Below are 19073 nucleotides of genomic sequence, written 5' to 3' on the forward strand. Positions count from 1 at the left end.
TACCTGCTGGAGTGCGTGCTACGAGTGGGTGCTGCTATGTTGGTCCCATGTTTCATGAGCTGAGATAAAAGAGCCAATACATTTTCCATACGCACAAAAATCTTATTTCCCTCATATTTTGTGCACAAATTTACTTACATCCCTGTTTGTCAGCATTTCCCCTTTGCCAAGATAATCGACCCACCTGACAGGTGTGGCATATCAAGAAGCTGATTAACAGCATGATCATTACAGAGGTGCACCTTGTGCTGGGGACAATAACAGGCCACTTTAAAATATGCAGTTTTGTCACACAACACAGGTCCATTGTCGTGCCATTCATCTGCCACCACCATTCATCCAGTGTTTTCTGCTCTCTCTTTCAGCGGTCCCTGGATACATTGGAAATTCATATGGAAAAAAAATCTATTGTTGTACCTGTTCCAAAAACCTCTCATCCGTCTGCATCAAATGATTCCAGACCTGTCGCTCTGACCTCTCGCTTGTTTAAATCTCTTGAAAAGATCAAGACATACATCATCAACACCACCTGTCACCCTTTTGACCCCCTCCAATTTGCATACTGGTCAGAGAGAGGGACAGATGATGCCATACTTTCGCGCTTACATCTGGTGTACATGCATTTGGAGGGCAGTAAAACCAATGTGTGTATCGTTTGCAGATTTCTCCCCGGCATTTAACACAATCAATCCATTGGTCCTCCAGACAGACTGAGAGGAGACTTCGGACTTGATGCTATGCTTATCACATGGATCACCAACTTCCTAACTGATAGGTCTCAGCAGGTACGAGTTGGCAACACACTCTCTGAGGTGCACACTACTTCAGTTGGAACCCAACAGGGCAGTGTTCTTTCACCAGTACTATACATACTGTACATACTATACATACTGTATACAAACAGCTGCAGGAGCCGGTTTCCAGGGCGCCAACTGATGAAATAATCTGACGATACTGCTTTGGTTAGTCTTCCCGAAGGGGATGAGACGGAGCATGGACCGGCTCTGAATGATTTTACTGTCTGGTGTGAGTCATCCCATATAATATTAAATACATTAAAAGCAAAGGGCATGGTGATTGACCTTCGAAGGAACACTACCGTGCACACACCGTCACTGATAAAAGGTAAGCCCATTGAAATAGTGGAGGAGTACAAATACCTTTGGCTAGTCATTAACAACGAGCTGTCTAGGGATTAGTGTACTGATGCTATTTTTAAGAAAGGCCAACGGAGACTGTATTTCCTACAGAAACTGTACTTTTTTAATGTTGATCTAACCATCATGGTTCTCTTTTATAAATCATTAATTGAGAGCATTCTGTCCTACTGCTTGACCTGCTGGTTTGGGAATATCAAGGTTGCACAGACAAATTGGTTGGGCAAGATAGTCAGGACATGTGGAAAAGTCATAGGGCAGCAACAGCAAGAACTGTCATCTCTCTACCTGGGCAGAGACCTCCATAAGGACAATAAAATAGAGGTTGACTCTTCCCATCCACCCTGAATTCCAGCTCCTTCTCTCTGGCCGCAGGTACAAACTACCTTAGGTAAAAATATATAAAAAAAATAGGACCAAGGTCTCTTTTATTCCGAATGCAATTCTGCAACTTAACAAATGTTGTACTAATTGCACTGAGCACTTGCACTATGACATTTTACTTTCCCTGCCTATTTGTTTGTAAATATCCTTTGATATTTATTGCAAATTTTTAGATGTTATATGTTTTATGACTGCTGCAAGATGAATTGCCTCTGAGGATATTAAACTTTTCTCAATCTGAATCACCTCATGTTTCAGCAAGATACTGCACTGCCCCATGTCACGAGGATCTGTACACAATACCTGGAAGCTGAACATGTCCCAGTTCTTCCATGGCCTTTATACTCACCAGACATGTCACCCAATGAGCATGTTTGGGATGCTCTGGATCGACATATACGACAGCGTGTTCCAGTTCCTGCCATAATCCAGCAACTTCGCACAGCCATGGAAGAGGAACCGCCTGATCATTGAACAGCCTGATCAACTCTATGCGAAGGAGTTGTGTCGCGCTGCACACCAGATACTGACAGGTTTTCTGATCCACACCCCTATCTTTTTTTAAGATATCTGTGACCAACAGCTAAATATCTGTATTCCCAGTCATGTGAAATCCACACATTAGGGCCTAATGAATTTATTTAAATTTACCGATTTCCTTGTATGAACTGGAACTCAGTCAAATCTTTGAAATTGCTGCATGTTGCATTTATGTTTTTGTATTAAACATTCACATATAATGTAAAAATGTATATCTGAATCACTGCAAGCTCCCATGTGGCCTTCAGGAGATATGTCACCTTTCTACAGTATACCATTTAGCAGACACATTTATCCAAAGCGACTTACAGTCATGCATGCATACATTTTTATGTCGATTAAGGCTGCCCCCCGCACCTCTCTGATTCAGAGGGGTTGGGTTAAAGGGCTGATGGTGCCAGCATGGTACACCGGAGGAGACAGAACTATGTCCTGGCAGGTCTTTCTGTTTGTCTCCCTGTCCATCGGGTTCTATCTGTCCACCTCGGTCTATCTGTCCGTCTGTGCCTGCCAAGGTCACTTCCTGAAAAATATCTCTCCGTCGATACCGACACAACAAGCAAGGATCGATACACACCAATCCCGAACTTGCTGCTCTAAGCCTGGCTGACGGGAGCACTCCTCAACCCCCTCACCCCTCAGACCTATTCTGGGAGGCGACCTCAGACCTCACCCCTCAGACCTATTCTGGGAGGCGACCTCAGACCTCACCCCTCAGACCTATTCTGGGAGGCGACCTCAGACCTCACCCCTCAGACCTATTCTGGGAGGCAACCTCAGACCTCACCTCTCATACCTATTCTGGGAGGTCGACCTCAGACCTCACCCCTCAGACCTATTCTGGGAGGCAACTTCAGACCTCACCCCTCATACCTATTCTGCGAGGCGACCTCAGACCTCACCCCTCAGACCTATTCTGCGTGGCGACCTCAGACCTCACCCCTATTGTGGGAGGCGACATCAGAGATGACGAGGGAACTCAGGGTGACATCATAGAAGACACACCGTTGTAGGTTCCTGGAGGTTATTACAACATCTCAGTCAGGTGATGAGCTAAAGGAATAGATGTACCTCAAGCATGCACTGTGGTGACTCAAATAACTCTGAAGATCCTCAAGGAACCCCTGGAGTTTCTCAAGGAACCATTGCTCAGTGGTTCATATTTGCACCTTAGATTAGTTGGGGGATTCTTGTAGGAACTTTAAATGGTTCAATGCACTAACAGGTTCGTGGAGGAACACTGAAGTGGAGGCGTGGCTTAGTTGGGCCGTGGGTTTTCAATAGATTTTTTTGGGGCCACACGTTTGAGTAAATGTCATTCCTGCTGTTGTATTGTCATCGCATATTAAGGTTGTACACTGACAGTTTTGTAGTTTTAACAGAGGTGTATGAGTTCCTCAAGAGCCTATGCAAATCCCAAAGTTGGAATAGTTATCACTGTATGTAAGGATCATTGTTAATATTATATAGAATATGTAATATGCATAAATATTAAAGGCACATTTAACTTCGAAGTGCATACACTTAAAATGATGAATAAGAATGATATACGCTAATGGGTGACCAAAAATATCAAAAGCCACGCCTCCAATAAGCCACACCTCCAATCTGATAGGCTACCAACTCTACAATATATTATAGAAATGTTTCAAATTGAACCCCTCCCATCACAAAAAGGTTCCGGTTTGAACCTTTACACAGGGGTTCCTCGAGGAACCTTTTTCAACTGGAAAGGTTCCGCCGGTGTGGCAACCCAAAAGGTTCTTCCAGGCACCATCACTTCTAAGAGTGTAGTTAAAGACACAAACCCCTCTGTTTCTCATAGCCTATTGCTATTTTGAGAACAGCTAATGGCAACATGCCCACGCACATATACACAGACACACACACACACACACACACACACACACACACACACACACACACACACACACACACACACACACACACACACACACACCTATAGATCACGTCAACAGAGGCAGTGAAGGTGAGGTAGTGGCTGTGGCGTGACTGATATGATTTATTCATAGCCAGTCTAAAAGCCATTAGCAGGTATTAAAACCTGACATTACTCCCGCATAAATAATAGATACGTAATAGATGCAAAGTAGAGGTGTGTGTGTATGTGCACGCAACTGTCTGTGAGGGTTCACGTGAGTGTATCTTTTTTGTGTGCATTTGTTTGTGTCTACGGGTGCCAGTTTGTGTGTATGTCTGTGTGTGTATGTATGTGTGCCAGTGTATGTGTGTGTGCCAGTTTGTGTGTGTGTGTGTGTGCCAGTTTGTGTGTTTGTCTGTGTGTGTGTATGTGTGCCAGTGTATGTGTGTGTGCCAGTGTGTGTGCCAGTGTGTGTGTGTGTGCCAGTGTGTGTGTGTGTGCCAGTGTGTGTGTGTGTGTGTGCCAGTGTATGTGTGTGTGCCAGTGTGTGTGCCAGTGTGTGTGTGTGTGCCAGTGTGTGTGTGTGTGTGCCAGTGTGTGTGTGTGTGTGTGCCAGTGTGTGTGCCAGTGTGTGTGTGTGCCAGTGTATGTGTGTGTGCCAGTGTGTGTGCCAGTGTGTGTGTGTGTGTGCCAGTGTGTGTGTGTGTGCCAGTGTGTGTGCCAGTGTGTGTGTGTGTGTGCCAGTGTATGTGTGTGTGCCAGTGTGTGTGCCAGTGTGTGTGTGTGTGCCAGTGTGTGTGCCAGTGTGTGTGCCAGTGTGTGTGTGTGTGCCAGTGTGTGTGTGTGTGCCAGTGTGTGTGTGTGTGCCAGTGTGTGTGTGTGTGTGCCAGTGTGTGTGTGCTGAGGAGAATCACTTGACCATCCAGCTGATGCTCTGTGTTTCCTCTCTGGGAGTAGCAGTTACAGCCGACTCCATCGTCCGAACCCTTCCCATCGTCCGACCCCATCGTCCGAACCCTTCCCATCGTCCGACCCCATCGTCCGACCCCAGCGGACAGAGGATGCACATTTCACCCGCGTTAGGACTCCTGCCCTCAAGGTGAACATTGGGACAGGTCAGGGACAGAGGGGTCAAAGGTCACACCAAATACACCATGTTTTAATAGAGTATTTTGCTGCAAAACATAAACTGTACTTACTTGTAACAGGGTCGGTTATGGGGAAGGCTGAGGAGGACATTATTAGAGTTTCTCTCCTAGGCAATGTCACATATAAACAGCTAGCTACACAATGTAACATATAAACAGCTAGCTACACAATGTAACATATAAACAGCTAGCTACACAATGTAACATATAAACAGCTAGCTACACAAAGGGACATATAAACAGCTAGCTACACAATGTAACATATAAACAGCTAGCTACACAAAGGGACATATAAACAGCTAGCTACAAAATGTAACATATAAACAGCTAGCTACACAATGTAACATATAAACAGCTAGCTACACAAAGGGACATATAAACAGCTAGCTACACAATGTAACATATAAACAGCTAGCTACACAAAGGGACATATAAACAGCTAGCTACACAATGTAACATATAAACAGCTAGCTACACAAAGGGACATATAAACAGCTAGCTACACAAAGGGACATATAAACAGCTAGCTACACAAAGGGACATATAAACAGCTAGCTACACAAAGGGACATATAAACAGCTAGCTACACAAAGGGACATATAAACAGCTAGCTACACAATGTAACATATAAACAGCTAGCTACACAATGTAACATATAAACAGCTAGCTACACAAAGGGACATTGGCGTTAGTGGAAGTGCCCCACTAATGGTTAGTGTTACTCTAATCCCTCGGAGGTCATTGTTCACAGACAGATCCATACTCTGTCCACACTGCCTGCCTGCAGGGTCTACTCCTCATGATAAATAAAAGCACACTGTGGTGCACCATGGGTATCAGATTGTCTGTATTACCAGTTACACAGTGCATTTGTGTGTGCATGTGTGTCATGGACGTCTCCACACTGAAGCCTGACGTCTGAGTGTCTGACGTCTGAGTGTGTGAGTCAGTCTTGCCACATTACTCATGTCTACAGCCCTACCTGGTTCCAGCCTCCTGCACTCATCACTAGGGAGAGAGAGAGGGGGAGGATGCGGAGGAGAGAGAGAGAGGGGGATGAGGAGGGGTGTGGAGGGGTGAGGGTTGATGAGAAGGGGTGAGGACAGATGAGGAGGGGTGAGGAAGGGATGAGGAGGGAGGAGTATGAGTAAATCTAGTCATTTAGACAAGAGAATAGAGCAGGAGTCAGCAAGACGCACCCCGTGGGCCAAAACTGTCTGCAAGTGATTTATTTTGTCCCCCCAATGTTTTTTTTCTCCCCAAAAGACTGTCATTCACCAATAAATCAGTTAAAAATATAATTCAATTCATCTGTTCCCAGGTGTTCCTACAAATAAAAAGAGAGACATGATCATGTCTCAATGTAACCAAGATATTAAATTATTACGTTATTTTCAAATACCATCTCTTTTTGCGCTTACTTGTCATCAATTTGTTGGGTGCACATTTTTGTAAGTATGTTCTGGCCCCCGACGATCTGCTCTGACTAAAATCGTCCCACAGCTGAATCTATTATTGTTGCCTACCCCTGGAATAGAGTGTCTGAACATAAACAGACAGGCTCACTGTTCAGAGAGAAAATCCACTTTTACCAGACTACATCAAGTCAAATCTATGTGCTCGCACCAAACGGAACTGTTTTTATAACGCTAATCAATGCATGAAATTGTTTGATATGGGTCTTTTCTTTTCATTTTCAACACATCAGACACAACCTCATTTTCACCCGGCAACCAAACAGAAATAGCCCACATGTGGCTCTGATGTCATCACCAGAGAGCAGGAAAATTATAAGTCACACTACAGTGTTGTCAGCCTGCACTCATCTAAGTGTGTGTGTGTGTGTGTGTGTGTGTGTGTGTGTGTGTGTGTGTGTGTGTGTGTGTGTGTGTGTGTGTGTGTGTGTGTGTGTGTGTGTGTGTGTGTGTGTGTGTGTGTGTGTGTGTGTGTGTGAGTCTATGTGTCCTTTGGAAGGATGAGAAAATATTTGACACTGTACCAGGGGATTTGCTGAGTTCTACCTACTCTGAGTCTTCCTCTGTGGTGGTCCAGGATGTGGTTGTTGAGGTGCAGACACTGGGATATGGGATATGCTGATATGTGCTGATGGAGTGCTGATGGGGCTAAAGGGTTAGAATAGGCCACAAGGACATACGTATGGTTCTCTGTAGCTCACTCGGTACAGAAGGACACTTGTAATGCCAGGATAGTGGGTTTGATGACAACGCTGTTGGGGCTGGGGTATAGAGCTGGGGCTGAGGTATAGAGCTGGGGCTGAGTATAGAGCTGGGGCTGAGTATAGAGCTGGGGCTGAGTTATAGAGCTGGGGCTGGGTATAGAGTTGGGGCTGGGTATAGAGGTGGGGCTGAGGTATAGAGTTGGGGCTGGGGTATAGAGTTGGGGCTGAGTATAGAGCTGGGGCTGAGGTATAGAGCTGGGGCTGAGGTATAGAGCTGGGGCTGAGTATAGAGCTGGGGCTGAGGTATAGAGCTGGGGCTGAGTATAGAGCTGGGGCTGAGGTATAGAGCTGGGGCTGAGTATTGAGCTGGGGCTGAGTATAGAGCTGGGGCTGAGGTATAGAGCTGGGGCTGGGTATAGAGTTGGGGCTGGGTATAGAGGTGGGGCTGAGGTATAGAGTTGGGGCTGGGGTATAGAGTTGGGGCTGAGTATAGAGCTGGGGCTGAGGTATAGAGCTGGGGCTGAGGTATAGAGCTGGGGCTGAGTATAGAGCTGGGGCTGAGGTATAGAGCTGGGGCTGAGTATAGAGCTGGGGCTGAGGTATAGAGCTGGGTCTGGGTATAGAGCTGGGGCTGAGGTATAGAGCTGGGGCTGAGTATAGAGCTGGGCCTGAGGTATAGAGTTGTGGCTGGAAAGAGAGTTGGGGCTGGGAAGAGAGCTGGGTCTGAGGTATAGAGCTGGGGCTGAGGTATAGAGCTGGGGCTGGGTATAGATTTGGGGCTGGGAAGAGAGTTGGGGCTGGTATAGAGTTGGGACTGGGAAGAGAGTTGGGGCTGAGGTATAGAGCTGGGGCTGAGGTATAGAGCTGGGGCTGAGGTATAGAGCTGGGGCTGGGAAGAGATTTGGGGCTGGGAAGAGAGTTGGGACTGGGAAGAGAGTTGGGGCTGGGAAGAGAGTTGGGACTGGGAAGAGAGTTGGGGCTGAGGTATAGAGCTGGGGCTGGGAATAGAGTTGGGGCTGGGAAGAGAGTTGGGACTGGGAAGAGAGTTGGGGCTGGTAAGAGAGTTGGGACTGGGAAGAGAGTTGGGGCTGAGGTATAGAGCTGGGGCTGGGAAGAGAGTTGGGGCTGGTATAGAGTTGGGGCTGAGGTATAGAGTTGGGACTGGGAAGAGAGCTGGGGCTGAGGTATAGAGCTGGGGCTGGGAAGAGATTTGGGGCTGGGGTATAGAGTTGGGGCTGGGTATAGAGCTGGGGCTGGTATAGAGTTGGCGCTGGGGTATAGAGTTGGCGCTGGGTATAGAGCTGGGGCTGGGTATAGAGCTGGGGCTGGGTATAGAGCTGGGGCTGGGTATAGAGCTGGGCTGGTATAGAGCTGGGGCTGGGAATAGAGTTGGGGCTGAGGTATAGAATTGGGGCTGGTATAGAGTTGGGGCAGGGTATAGAGTTGGGGCTGAGTTTAGAGCTGGAGCTGGGTATAGAGTTGGGGCTGGGTATAGAGTTGGGGCTGTTGTATAGAGCTGGGGCTGGGAAGAGAGCTGGGGATGGTATAGAGTTGGGGCTGAGGTACAGAGCTGGAGCTGGGAAGAGAGTTGGGCCTGAGGTACAGAGCTGTGGCTGGGTATAGAGCTGGGGCTGGGTATAGAGCTGGGGCTGGGAAAAGAGTTGGGGCTGGGTATAGAGCTGGGGCTGGGTATAGAGCTGGGGCTGGGTATAGAGTTGGGGCTGGGAAGAGAGTTGGGGCTGGTATAGAGTTGGGACTGGGAAGAGAGTTGGGGCTGAGGTATAGAGCTGGGGCTGAGGTATAGAGCTGGGGCTGAGGTATAGAGCTGGGGCTGGGAAGAGAGTTGGGGCTGGGAAGAGAGTTGGGACTGGGAAGAGAGTTGGGGCTGGGAAGAGAGTTGGGACTGGGAAGAGAGTTGGGGCTGAGGTATAGAGCTGGGGCTGGGAAGGGAGTTGGGGCTGGGAAGAGAGCTGGGGCTGAGGTATAGAGCTGGGGCTGGGTATAGAGTTGGGACTGGGAAGAGAGTTGGGGCTGGTATAGAGTTGGGACTGGGAAGAGAGTTGGGGCTGGTATAGAGTTGGGGCTGGGAAGAGAGTTGTGGCTGGGAAGAGAGCTGGGGTTGAGGTATAGAGCTGGGGCTGGGTATAGAGCTGGGGCTGGGTATAGAGTTGTGGCTGGAAAGAGAGTTGGGGCTGGGAAGAGAGCTGGGTCTGAGGTATAGAGCTGGGGCTGAGGTATAGAGCTGGGGCTGGGTATAGAGTTGGGGCTGGGAAGAGAGTTGGGGCTGGTATAGAGTTGGGACTGGGAAGAGAGTTGGGGCTGAGGTATAGAGCTGGGGCTGAGGTATAGAGCTGGGGCTGAGGTATAGAGCTGGGGCTGGGAAGAGAGCTGGGTCTGAGGTATAGAGCTGGGGCTGAGGTATAGAGCTGGGGCTGGGTATAGAGTTGGGGCTGGGAAGAGAGTTGGGGCTGGTATAGAGTTGGGACTGGGAAGAGAGTTGGGGCTGAGGTATAGAGCTGGGGCTGAGGTATAGAGCTGGGGCTGAGGTATAGAGCTGGGGCTGGGAAGAGAGTTGGGGCTGGGAAGAGAGTTGGGACTGGGAAGAGAGTTGGGGCTGGGAAGAGAGTTGGGACTGGGAAGAGAGTTGGGGCTGAGGTATAGAGCTGGGGCTGGGAAGAGAGTTGGGGCTGGGAAGAGAGTTGGGGCTGGTATAGAGTTGGGACTGGGAAGAGAGTTGGGGCTGGGAAGAGAGCTGGGGCTGAGGTATAGAGCTGGAGCTGGGTATAGAGTTGGGACTTGGAAGCGAATTGGGGCTGCGAAGAGAGTTGGGGCTGGGAAGAGAGCTGGGGTTGAGGTATAGAGCTGGGGCTGGGTATAGAGCTGGGGCTGGGTATAGAGTTGTGGCTGGAAAGAGAGTTGGGGCTGGGAAGAGAGCTGGGTCTGAGGTATAGAGCTGGGGCTGAGGTATAGAGCTGGGGCTGGGTATAGATTTGGGGCTGGGAAGAGAGTTGGGGCTGGTATAGAGTTGGGACTGGGAAGAGAGTTGGGGCTGAGGTATAGAGCTGGGGCTGAGGTATAGAGCTGGGGCTGAGGTATAGAGCTGGGGCTGGGAAGAGATTTGGGGCTGGGAAGAGAGTTGGGACTGGGAAGAGAGTTGGGGCTGGGAAGAGAGTTGGGACTGGGAAGAGAGTTGGGGCTGAGGTATAGAGCTGGGGCTGGGAATAGAGTTGGGGCTGGGAAGAGAGTTGGGACTGGGAAGAGAGTTGGGGCTGGTAAGAGAGTTGGGACTGGGAAGAGAGTTGGGGCTGAGGTATAGAGCTGGGGCTGGGAAGAGAGTTGGGGCTGGTATAGAGTTGGGGCTGAGGTATAGAGTTGGGACTGGGAAGAGAGCTGGGGCTGAGGTATAGAGCTGGGGCTGGGAAGAGATTTGGGGCTGGGGTATAGAGTTGGGGCTGGGTATAGAGCTGGGGCTGGTATAGAGTTGGCGCTGGGGTATAGAGTTGGGGCTGGGTATAGAGCTGGGGCTGGGTATAGAGCTGGGGCTGGGTATAGAGCTGGGGCTGGGTATAGAGCTGGGGCTGGTATAGAGCTGGGGCTGGGAATAGAGTTGGGGCTGAGGTATAGAATTGGGGCTGGTATAGAGTTGGGGCAGGGTATAGAGTTGGGGCTGGGTTTAGAGCTGGAGCTGGGTATAGAGTTGGGGCTGGGTATAGAGTTGGGGCTGTTGTATAGAGCTGGGGCTGGGAAGAGAGCTGGGGATGGTATAGAGTTGGGGCTGAGGTACAGAGCTGGAGCTGGGAAGAGAGTTGGGGCTGAGGTACAGAGCTGTGGCTGGGTATAGAGCTGGGGCTGGGTATAGAGCTGGGGCTGGGAAAAGAGTTGGGGCTGGGTATAGAGCTGGGGCTGGGTATAGAGCTGGGGCTGGGTATAGAGTTGGGGCTGGGAAGAGAGTTGGGGCTGGTATAGAGTTGGGACTGGGAAGAGAGTTGGGGCTGAGGTATAGAGCTGGGGCTGAGGTATAGAGCTGGGGCTGAGGTATAGAGCTGGGGCTGGGAAGAGAGTTGGGGCTGGGAAGAGAGTTGGGACTGGGAAGAGAGTTGGGGCTGGGAAGAGAGTTGGGACTGGGAAGAGAGTTGGGGCTGAGGTATAGAGCTGGGGCTGGGAAGAGAGTTGGGGCTGGGTATAGAGTTGGGGCTGGTATAGAGTTGGGACTGGGAAGAGAGTTGGGGCTGGGAAGAGAGCTGGGGCTGAGGTATAGAGCTGGGGCTGGGAAGAGAGTTGGGGCTGGGAAGAGAGTTGGGACTGGGAAGAGAGTTGGGGCTGAGGTATAGAGCTGGGGCTGGGAAGAGAGTTGGGGCTGGGAAGAGAGTTGGGACTGGGAAGAGAGTTGGGGCTGGGAAGAGAGCTGGGGCTGAGGTATAGAGCTGGGGCTGGGTATAGAGTTGGGACTGGGAAGAGAGTTGGGGCTGGTATAGAGTTGGGACTGGGAAGCGAATTGGGGCTGGGAAGAGAGTTGGGGCTGGGAAGAGAGCTGGGGTTGAGGTATAGAGCTGGGGCTGGGTATAGAGCTGGGGCTGGGTATAGAGTTGTGGCTGGAAAGAGAGTTGGGGCTGGGAAGAGAGCTGGGTCTGAGGTATAGAGCTGGGGCTGAGGTATAGAGCTGGGGCTGGGTATAGAGTTGGGGCTGGGAAGAGAGTTGGGGCTGGTATAGAGTTGGGACTGGGAAGAGAGTTGGGGCTGAGGTATAGACCTGGGGCTGAGGTATAGAGCTGGGGCTGAGGTATAGAGCTGGGGCTGGGAAGAGAGTTGGGACTGGGAAGAGAGTTGGGGCTGGGAATAGAGTTGGGACTGGGAAGAGAGTTGGGGCTGAGGTATAGAGCTGGGGCTGGGAATAGAGTTGGGGCTGGGAAGAGAGTTGGGACTGGGAAGAGAGTTGGGGCTGAGGTATAGAGCTGGGGCTGAGGTATAGAGCTGGGGCTGAGGTATAGAGCTGGGGCTGGGAAGAGAGCTGGGGCTGAGGTATAGAGCTGGGGCTGAGGTATAGAGCTGGGGCTGGGTATAGAGTTGGGGCTGGGAAGAGAGTTGGGGCTGGTATAGAGTTGGGACTGGGAAGAGAGTTGGGGCTGAGGTATAGAGCTGGGGCTGAGGTATAGAGCTGGGGCTGAGGTATAGAGCTGGGGCTGGGAAGAGAGTTGGGGCTGGGAAGAGAGTTGGGACTGGGAAGAGAGTTGGGGCTGGGAAGAGAGTTGGGACTGGGAAGAGAGTTGGGGCTGAGGTATAGAGCTGGGGCTGGGAAGAGAGTTGGGGCTGGGAAGAGAGTTGGGGCTGGTATAGAGTTGGGACTGGGAAGAGAGTTGGGGCTGGGAAGAGAGCTGGGGCTGAGGTATAGAGCTGGAGCTGGGTATAGAGTTGGGACTTGGAAGCGAATTGGGGCTGCGAAGAGAGTTGGGGCTGGGAAGAGAGCTGGGGTTGAGGTATAGAGCTGGGGCTGGGTATAGAGCTGGGGCTGGGTATAGAGTTGTGGCTGGAAAGAGAGTTGGGGCTGGGAAGAGAGCTGGGTCTGAGGTATAGAGCTGGGGCTGAGGTATAGAGCTGGGGCTGGGTATAGATTTGGGGCTGGGAAGAGAGTTGGGGCTGAGGTATAGAGCTGGGGCTGAGGTATAGAGCTGGGGCTGAGGTATAGAGCTGGGGCTGGGAAGAGATTTGGGGCTGGGAAGAGAGTTGGGACTGGGAAGAGAGTTGGGGCTGGGAAGAGAGTTGGGACTGGGAAGAGAGTTGGGGCTGAGGTATAGAGCTGGGGCTGGGAATAGAGTTGGGGCTGGGAAGAGAGTTGGGACTGGGAAGAGAGTTGGGGCTGGTAAGAGAGTTGGGACTGGGAAGAGAGTTGGGGCTGAGGTATAGAGCTGGGGCTGGGAAGAGAGTTGGGGCTGGTATAGAGTTGGGGCTGAGGTATAGAGTTGGGACTGGGAAGAGAGCTGGGGCTGAGGTATAGAGCTGGGGCTGGGAAGAGATTTGGGGCTGGGGTATAGAGTTGGGGCTGGGTATAGAGCTGGGGCTGGTATAGAGTTGGCGCTGGGGTATAGAGTTGGGGCTGGGTATAGAGCTGGGGCTGGGTATAGAGCTGGGGCTGGGTATAGAGCTGGGGCTGGGTATAGAGCTGGGGGCTGGTATAGAGCTGGGGCTGGGGCTGGGAATAGAGTTGGGGCTGAGGTATAGAATTGGGGCTGGTATAGAGTTGGGGCAGGGTATAGAGTTGGGGCTGGGTTTAGAGCTGGAGCTGGGTATAGAGTTGGGGCTGGGTATAGAGTTGGGGCTGTTGTATAGAGCTGGGGCTGGGAAGAGAGCTGGGGATGGTATAGAGTTGGGGCTGAGGTACAGACCTGGAGCTGGGAAGAGAGTTGGGGCTGAGGTACAGAGCTGTGGCTGGGTATAGAGCTGGGGCTGGGTATAGAGCTGGGGCTGGGAAAAGAGTTGGGGCTGGGTATAGAGCTGGGGCTGGGTATAGAGCTGGGGCTGGGTATAGAGTTGGGGCTGGGAAGAGAGTTGGGGCTGGTATAGAGTTGGGACTGGGAAGAGAGTTGGGGCTGAGGTATAGAGCTGGGGCTGAGGTATAGAGCTGGGGCTGAGGTATAGAGCTGGGGCTGGGAAGAGAGTTGGGACTGGGAAGAGAGTTGGGGCTGGGAAGAGAGTTGGGACTGGGAAGAGAGTTGGGGCTGAGGTATAGAGCTGGGGCTGGGAATAGAGTTGGGGCTGGGAAGAGAGTTGGGACTGGGAAGAGAGTTGGGGCTGGTAAGAGAGTTGGGACTGGGAAGAGAGTTGGGGCTGAGGTATAGAGCTGGGGCTGGGAAGAGAGTTGGGGCTGGTATAGAGTTGGGGCTGAGGTATAGAGTTGGGACTGGGAAGAGAGCTGGGGCTGAGGTATAGAGCTGGGGTTGGGAAGAGAGTTGGGGCTGGTACAGTGCCTTGCGAAAGTATTCGGCCCCCTTGAACTTTGCGACCTTTTGCCACATTTCAGGCTTCAAACATAAAGATATAAAACTGTATTTTTTTGTGAAGAATCAACAACAAGTGGGACACAATCATGAAGTGGAACGACATTTATTGGATATTTAAAACTTTTTTAACAAAACAAAAACTGAAAAATTGGGCTTGCAAAATTATTCAGCCCTCTTAAGTTAATACTTTGTAGCGCCACCTTTTGCTGCGATTGCAGCTGTAAGTCGCTTGGGGTATGTCTCTATCAGTTTTGCACATCGAGAGACTGACATTTTTTCCCATTCCTCCTTGCAAAACAGCTCGAGCTCAGTGAGGTTGGATGGAGAGCATTTGTGAACAGCAGTTTTCAGTTCTTTCCACAGATTCTCGATTGGATTCAGGTCTGGACTTTGACTTGGCCATTCTAACACCTGGATATGTTTATTTTTGAACCATTCCATTGCAGATTTTGCTTTATGTTTTGGATCATTGTCTTGTTGGAAGAGAAATCTCCGTCCCAGTCTCAGGTCTTTTGCAGACTCCATCAGGTTTTCTTCCAGAATGGTCCTGTATTTGGCTCCATCCATCTTCCCATCAATTTTAACCATCTTCCCTGTCCCTGCTGAAGAAAAGCAGGCCCAAACCATGATGCTGCCACCACCATGTTTGACAGTGGGGATGGTGTGTTCAGGGTGATGAGCTGTGTTGCTTTTACGCCATACATAACGTTTTGCATTGTTGCCAAAAAGTTCAATTTTGGTTTCATCTGACCAGAGCACCTTCTTCCACATGTTTGGTGTGTCTCCCATGTGGCTTGTGGCAAACTTTAAACTACACTTTTTATGGATATCTTTAAGAAATGGCTTTCTTCTTGCCACTCTTCCATAAAGGCCAGATTTGTGCAATATACAACTGATTGTTGTCCTATGGACAGAGTCTCCCACCTCAGCTGTAAATCTCTGCAGTTCATCCAGAGTGATCATGGGCCTCTTGGCTGCATCTCTGATCAGTCTTCTCCTTTTATGAACTGAAAGTTTAGAGGGACGGCCAGGTCTTGGTAGATTTGCAGTGGTCTGATACTCCTTCCATTTCAATATTATCGCTTGCACAGTGCTCCTTGGGATGTTTAAAGCTTGGGAAATCTTTTTGTATCCAAATCCAGCTTTAAACTTCTTCACAACAGTATCTCGGACCTGCCCGGTGTGTTCCTTGTTCTTCATGATGCTCTCTGCGCTTTTAACGGACCTCTGAGACTATCACAGTGCAGGTGCATTTATACGGAGACTGGATTACACACAGGTGGATTGTATTTATCATCATTAGTCATTTAGGTCAACATTGGATCATTCAGAGATCCTCACTGAACTTCTGGAGAGAGTTTGCTGCACTGAAAGTAAAGGGACTGAATAATTTTGCACGCCCAATTTTTCAGTTTTTGATTTGTTAAAAAAGTTTGAAATATCCAATAAATGTCGTTCCACTTCATGATTGTGTCCCACTTGTTGTTGATTCTTCACAAAAAAAACAGTTTTATATCTTTATGTTTGAAGCCTGAAATGTGGCAAAAGGTCGCAAAGTTCAAGGGGGCCGAATACTTTCGCAAGGCACTGTATAGAGTTGGCGCTGGAGTATAGAGTTGGGGCTGGGGTATAGAGCTGGGGCTGGGTATAGAGTTGGGGCTGGGGTATAGAGTTGGGGCTGGGTATAGAGCTGGGGCTGGTATAGAGTTGGCGCTGGGGTATAGAGTTGGGGCTGGGTATAGAGCTGGGGCTGGGTATAGAGCTGGGGCTGGTATAGAGCTGGGGCTGGGAATAGAGTTGGGGCTGAGGTATAGAATTGGGGCTGGTATAGAGTTGGGGCAGGGTATAGAGTTGGGGCTGGGTTTAGAGCTGGAGCTGGGTATAGAGTTGGGGCTGGGTATAGAGTTGGGGCTGTTGTATAGAGCTGGGGCTGGGAAGAGAGCTGGGGATGGTATAGAGTTGGGGCTGAGGTACAGAGCTGGAGCTGGGAAGAGAGTTGGGGCTGAGGTACAGAGCTGGGGCTGGGTATAGAGCTGGGGCTGGGTATAGAGCTGGGGCTGGTATAGAGCTGGGGCTGGGAAGAGAGTTGGGGCTGGGTATAGAGCTGGGGCTGGGTATAGAGCTGGGGCTGGGTATAGAGCTGAGGCTGGATAGAGAGCTGGGGCTGGGTATAGAGCTGAGGCTGGGTATAGAGCTGAGGCTGGATAGAGAGCTGGGGCTGGGTATAGAGCTGAGGCTGGATAGAGAGCTGGGGCTGGGTATAGAGCTTAGGCTGGATAGAGAGCTGGGGCTGGGTATAGAGCTGGGGCTGGGTATAGAGCTGAGGCTGGATAGAGAGCTGGGGCTGGGGTATAGAGTTGGGGCTGAGGTATAGAGCTTGGGCTGGTATAGAGCTGGGACTGGGTATAGAGCTGGGGCTGGGTACAGAGCTGGGGCTGTGTATAGAGCTGGGGCTGGTATAGAGCTGGGACTGGGTATAGAGCTGGGGCTGGGTATAGATTTTGGGGCTGGGTAGAGAGCTGGGGCTGGGAATTGAGCTGGGGTATGGGGCTAGCTTTAGGGCTGGGGTATAGAGCTGGGTGTAGGGCTGTGGCTGGGGCTGGGTATAGAGCTGGGGTGTAGGGCTGGCTTTGGGTATAGAGCTGGGGCTGGGTATAGAACTGGGGCTGGGTATAGAACTGGGGTGAGGTATAGAGCTGGGCCTGAGTATGGAATTGGGATTGGGGCTGGAGTATAGAGCTGTGGCTGGATATAGAGCTTGAGCTGGGTATAGAGCTGGGGTATTGGGCTGGGGCTGGGTATAGAGCTGTGGCTGGGTATAGAGCTAGGGCTGGGTATAGGGCTGGGGCTGGGTATAGAGTTAGGGCTGGGGTATTGGGCTGGGGCTGGGTATAGAGCTGTGGCTGGGTATAGAGCTAGGGCTGGGTATAGGGCTGGGGCTGGGTATAGAGTTAGGGCTGGGGTATTGGGCTGGGGCTGGGTATAGAGCTTTGGCTGGGTATAGAGCTGGGGTATTGGGCTGGGGCTGGGTATAGAGCTGTGGCTGGGTATAGAGCTAGGGCTGGGTATAGAGCTGGGGTATTGGGCTGGGGCTGGGTATAGAGCTGTGGCTGGGTATAGAGCTGGGGTATTGGGCTGGGGCTGGGTATAGAGCTGTGGCTGGGTATAGAGCTAGGGCTGGGTATAGAGCTGGGACTGGGAAGAGAGTTGGGGCTGGTAAGAGAGTTGGGACTGGGAAGAGAGTTGGGGCTGAGGTATAGAGCTGGGGCTGGGAAGAGAGTTGGGGCTGGTATAGAGTTGGGGCTGAGGTATAGAGTTGGGACTGGGAAGAGAGCTGGGGCTGAGGTATAGAGCTGGGGCTGGGAAGAGATTTGGGGCTGGGGTATAGAGTTGGGGCTGGGTATAGAGCTGGGGCTGGTATAGAGTTGGCGCTGGGGTATAGAGTTGGGGCTGGGTATAGAGCTGGGGCTGGGTATAGAGCTGGGGCTGGGTATAGAGCTGGGGCTGGGTATAGAGCTGGGGCTGGTATAGAGCTGGGGCTGGGAATAGAGTTGGGGCTGAGGTATAGAATTGGGGCTGGTATAGAGTTGGGGCAGGGTATAGAGTTGGGGCTGGGTTTAGAGCTGGAGCTGGGTATAGAGTTGGGGCTGGGTATAGAGTTGGGGCTGTTGTATAGAGCTGGGGCTGGGAAGAGAGCTGGGGATGGTATAGAGTTGGGGCTGAGGTACAGAGCTGGAGCTGGGAAGAGAGTTGGGGCTGAGGTACAGAGCTGTGGCTGGGTATAGAGCTGGGGCTGGGTATAGAGCTGGGGCTGGGAAAAGAGTTGGGGCTGGGTATAGAGCTGGGGCTGGGTATAGAGCTGGGGCTGGGTATAGAGTTGGGGCTGGGAAGAGAGTTGGGGCTGGTATAGAGTTGGGACTGGGAAGAGAGTTGGGGCTGAGGTATAGAGCTGGGGCTGAGGTATAGAGCTGGGGCTGAGGTATAGAGCTGGGGCTGGGAAGAGAGTTGGGACTGGGAAGAGAGTTGGGGCTGGGAAGAGAGTTGGGACTGGGAAGAGAGTTGGGGCTGAGGTATAGAGCTGGGGCTGGGAATAGAGTTGGGGCTGGGAAGAGAGTTGGGACTGGGAAGAGAGTTGGGGCTGGTAAGAGAGTTGGGACTGGGAAGAGAGTTGGGGCTGAGGTATAGAGCTGGGGCTGGGAAGAGAGTTGGGGCTGGTATAGAGTTGGGGCTGAGGTATAGAGTTGGGACTGGGAAGAGAGCTGGGGCTGAGGTATAGAGCTGGGGTTGGGAAGAGAGTTGGCGCTGGAGTATAGAGTTGGGGCTGGGGTATAGAGCTGGGGCTGGGTATAGAGTTGGGGCTGGGGTATAGAGTTGGGGCTGGGTATAGAGCTGGGGCTGGTATAGAGTTGGCGCTGGGGTATAGAGTTGGGGCTGGGTATAGAGCTGGGGCTGGGTATAGAGCTGGGGCTGGTATAGAGCTGGGGCTGGGAATAGAGTTGGGGCTGAGGTATAGAATTGGGGCTGGTATAGAGTTGGGGCAGGGTATAGAGTTGGGGCTGGGTTTAGAGCTGGAGCTGGGTATAGAGTTGGGGCTGGGTATAGAGTTGGGGCTGTTGTATAGAGCTGGGGCTGGGAAGAGAGCTGGGGATGGTATAGAGTTGGGGCTGAGGTACAGAGCTGGAGCTGGGAAGAGAGTTGGGGCTGAGGTACAGAGCTGGGGCTGGGTATAGAGCTGGGGCTGGGTATAGAGCTGGGGCTGGGAAAAGAGTTGGGGCTGGGTATAGAGCT

The sequence above is a fragment of the Oncorhynchus kisutch genome, linkage group LG10 (assembly GCF_002021735.2).
Source record: "Oncorhynchus kisutch isolate 150728-3 linkage group LG10, Okis_V2, whole genome shotgun sequence".
In the NCBI taxonomy this organism is placed as follows: Eukaryota; Metazoa; Chordata; class Actinopteri; order Salmoniformes; family Salmonidae; genus Oncorhynchus; species Oncorhynchus kisutch.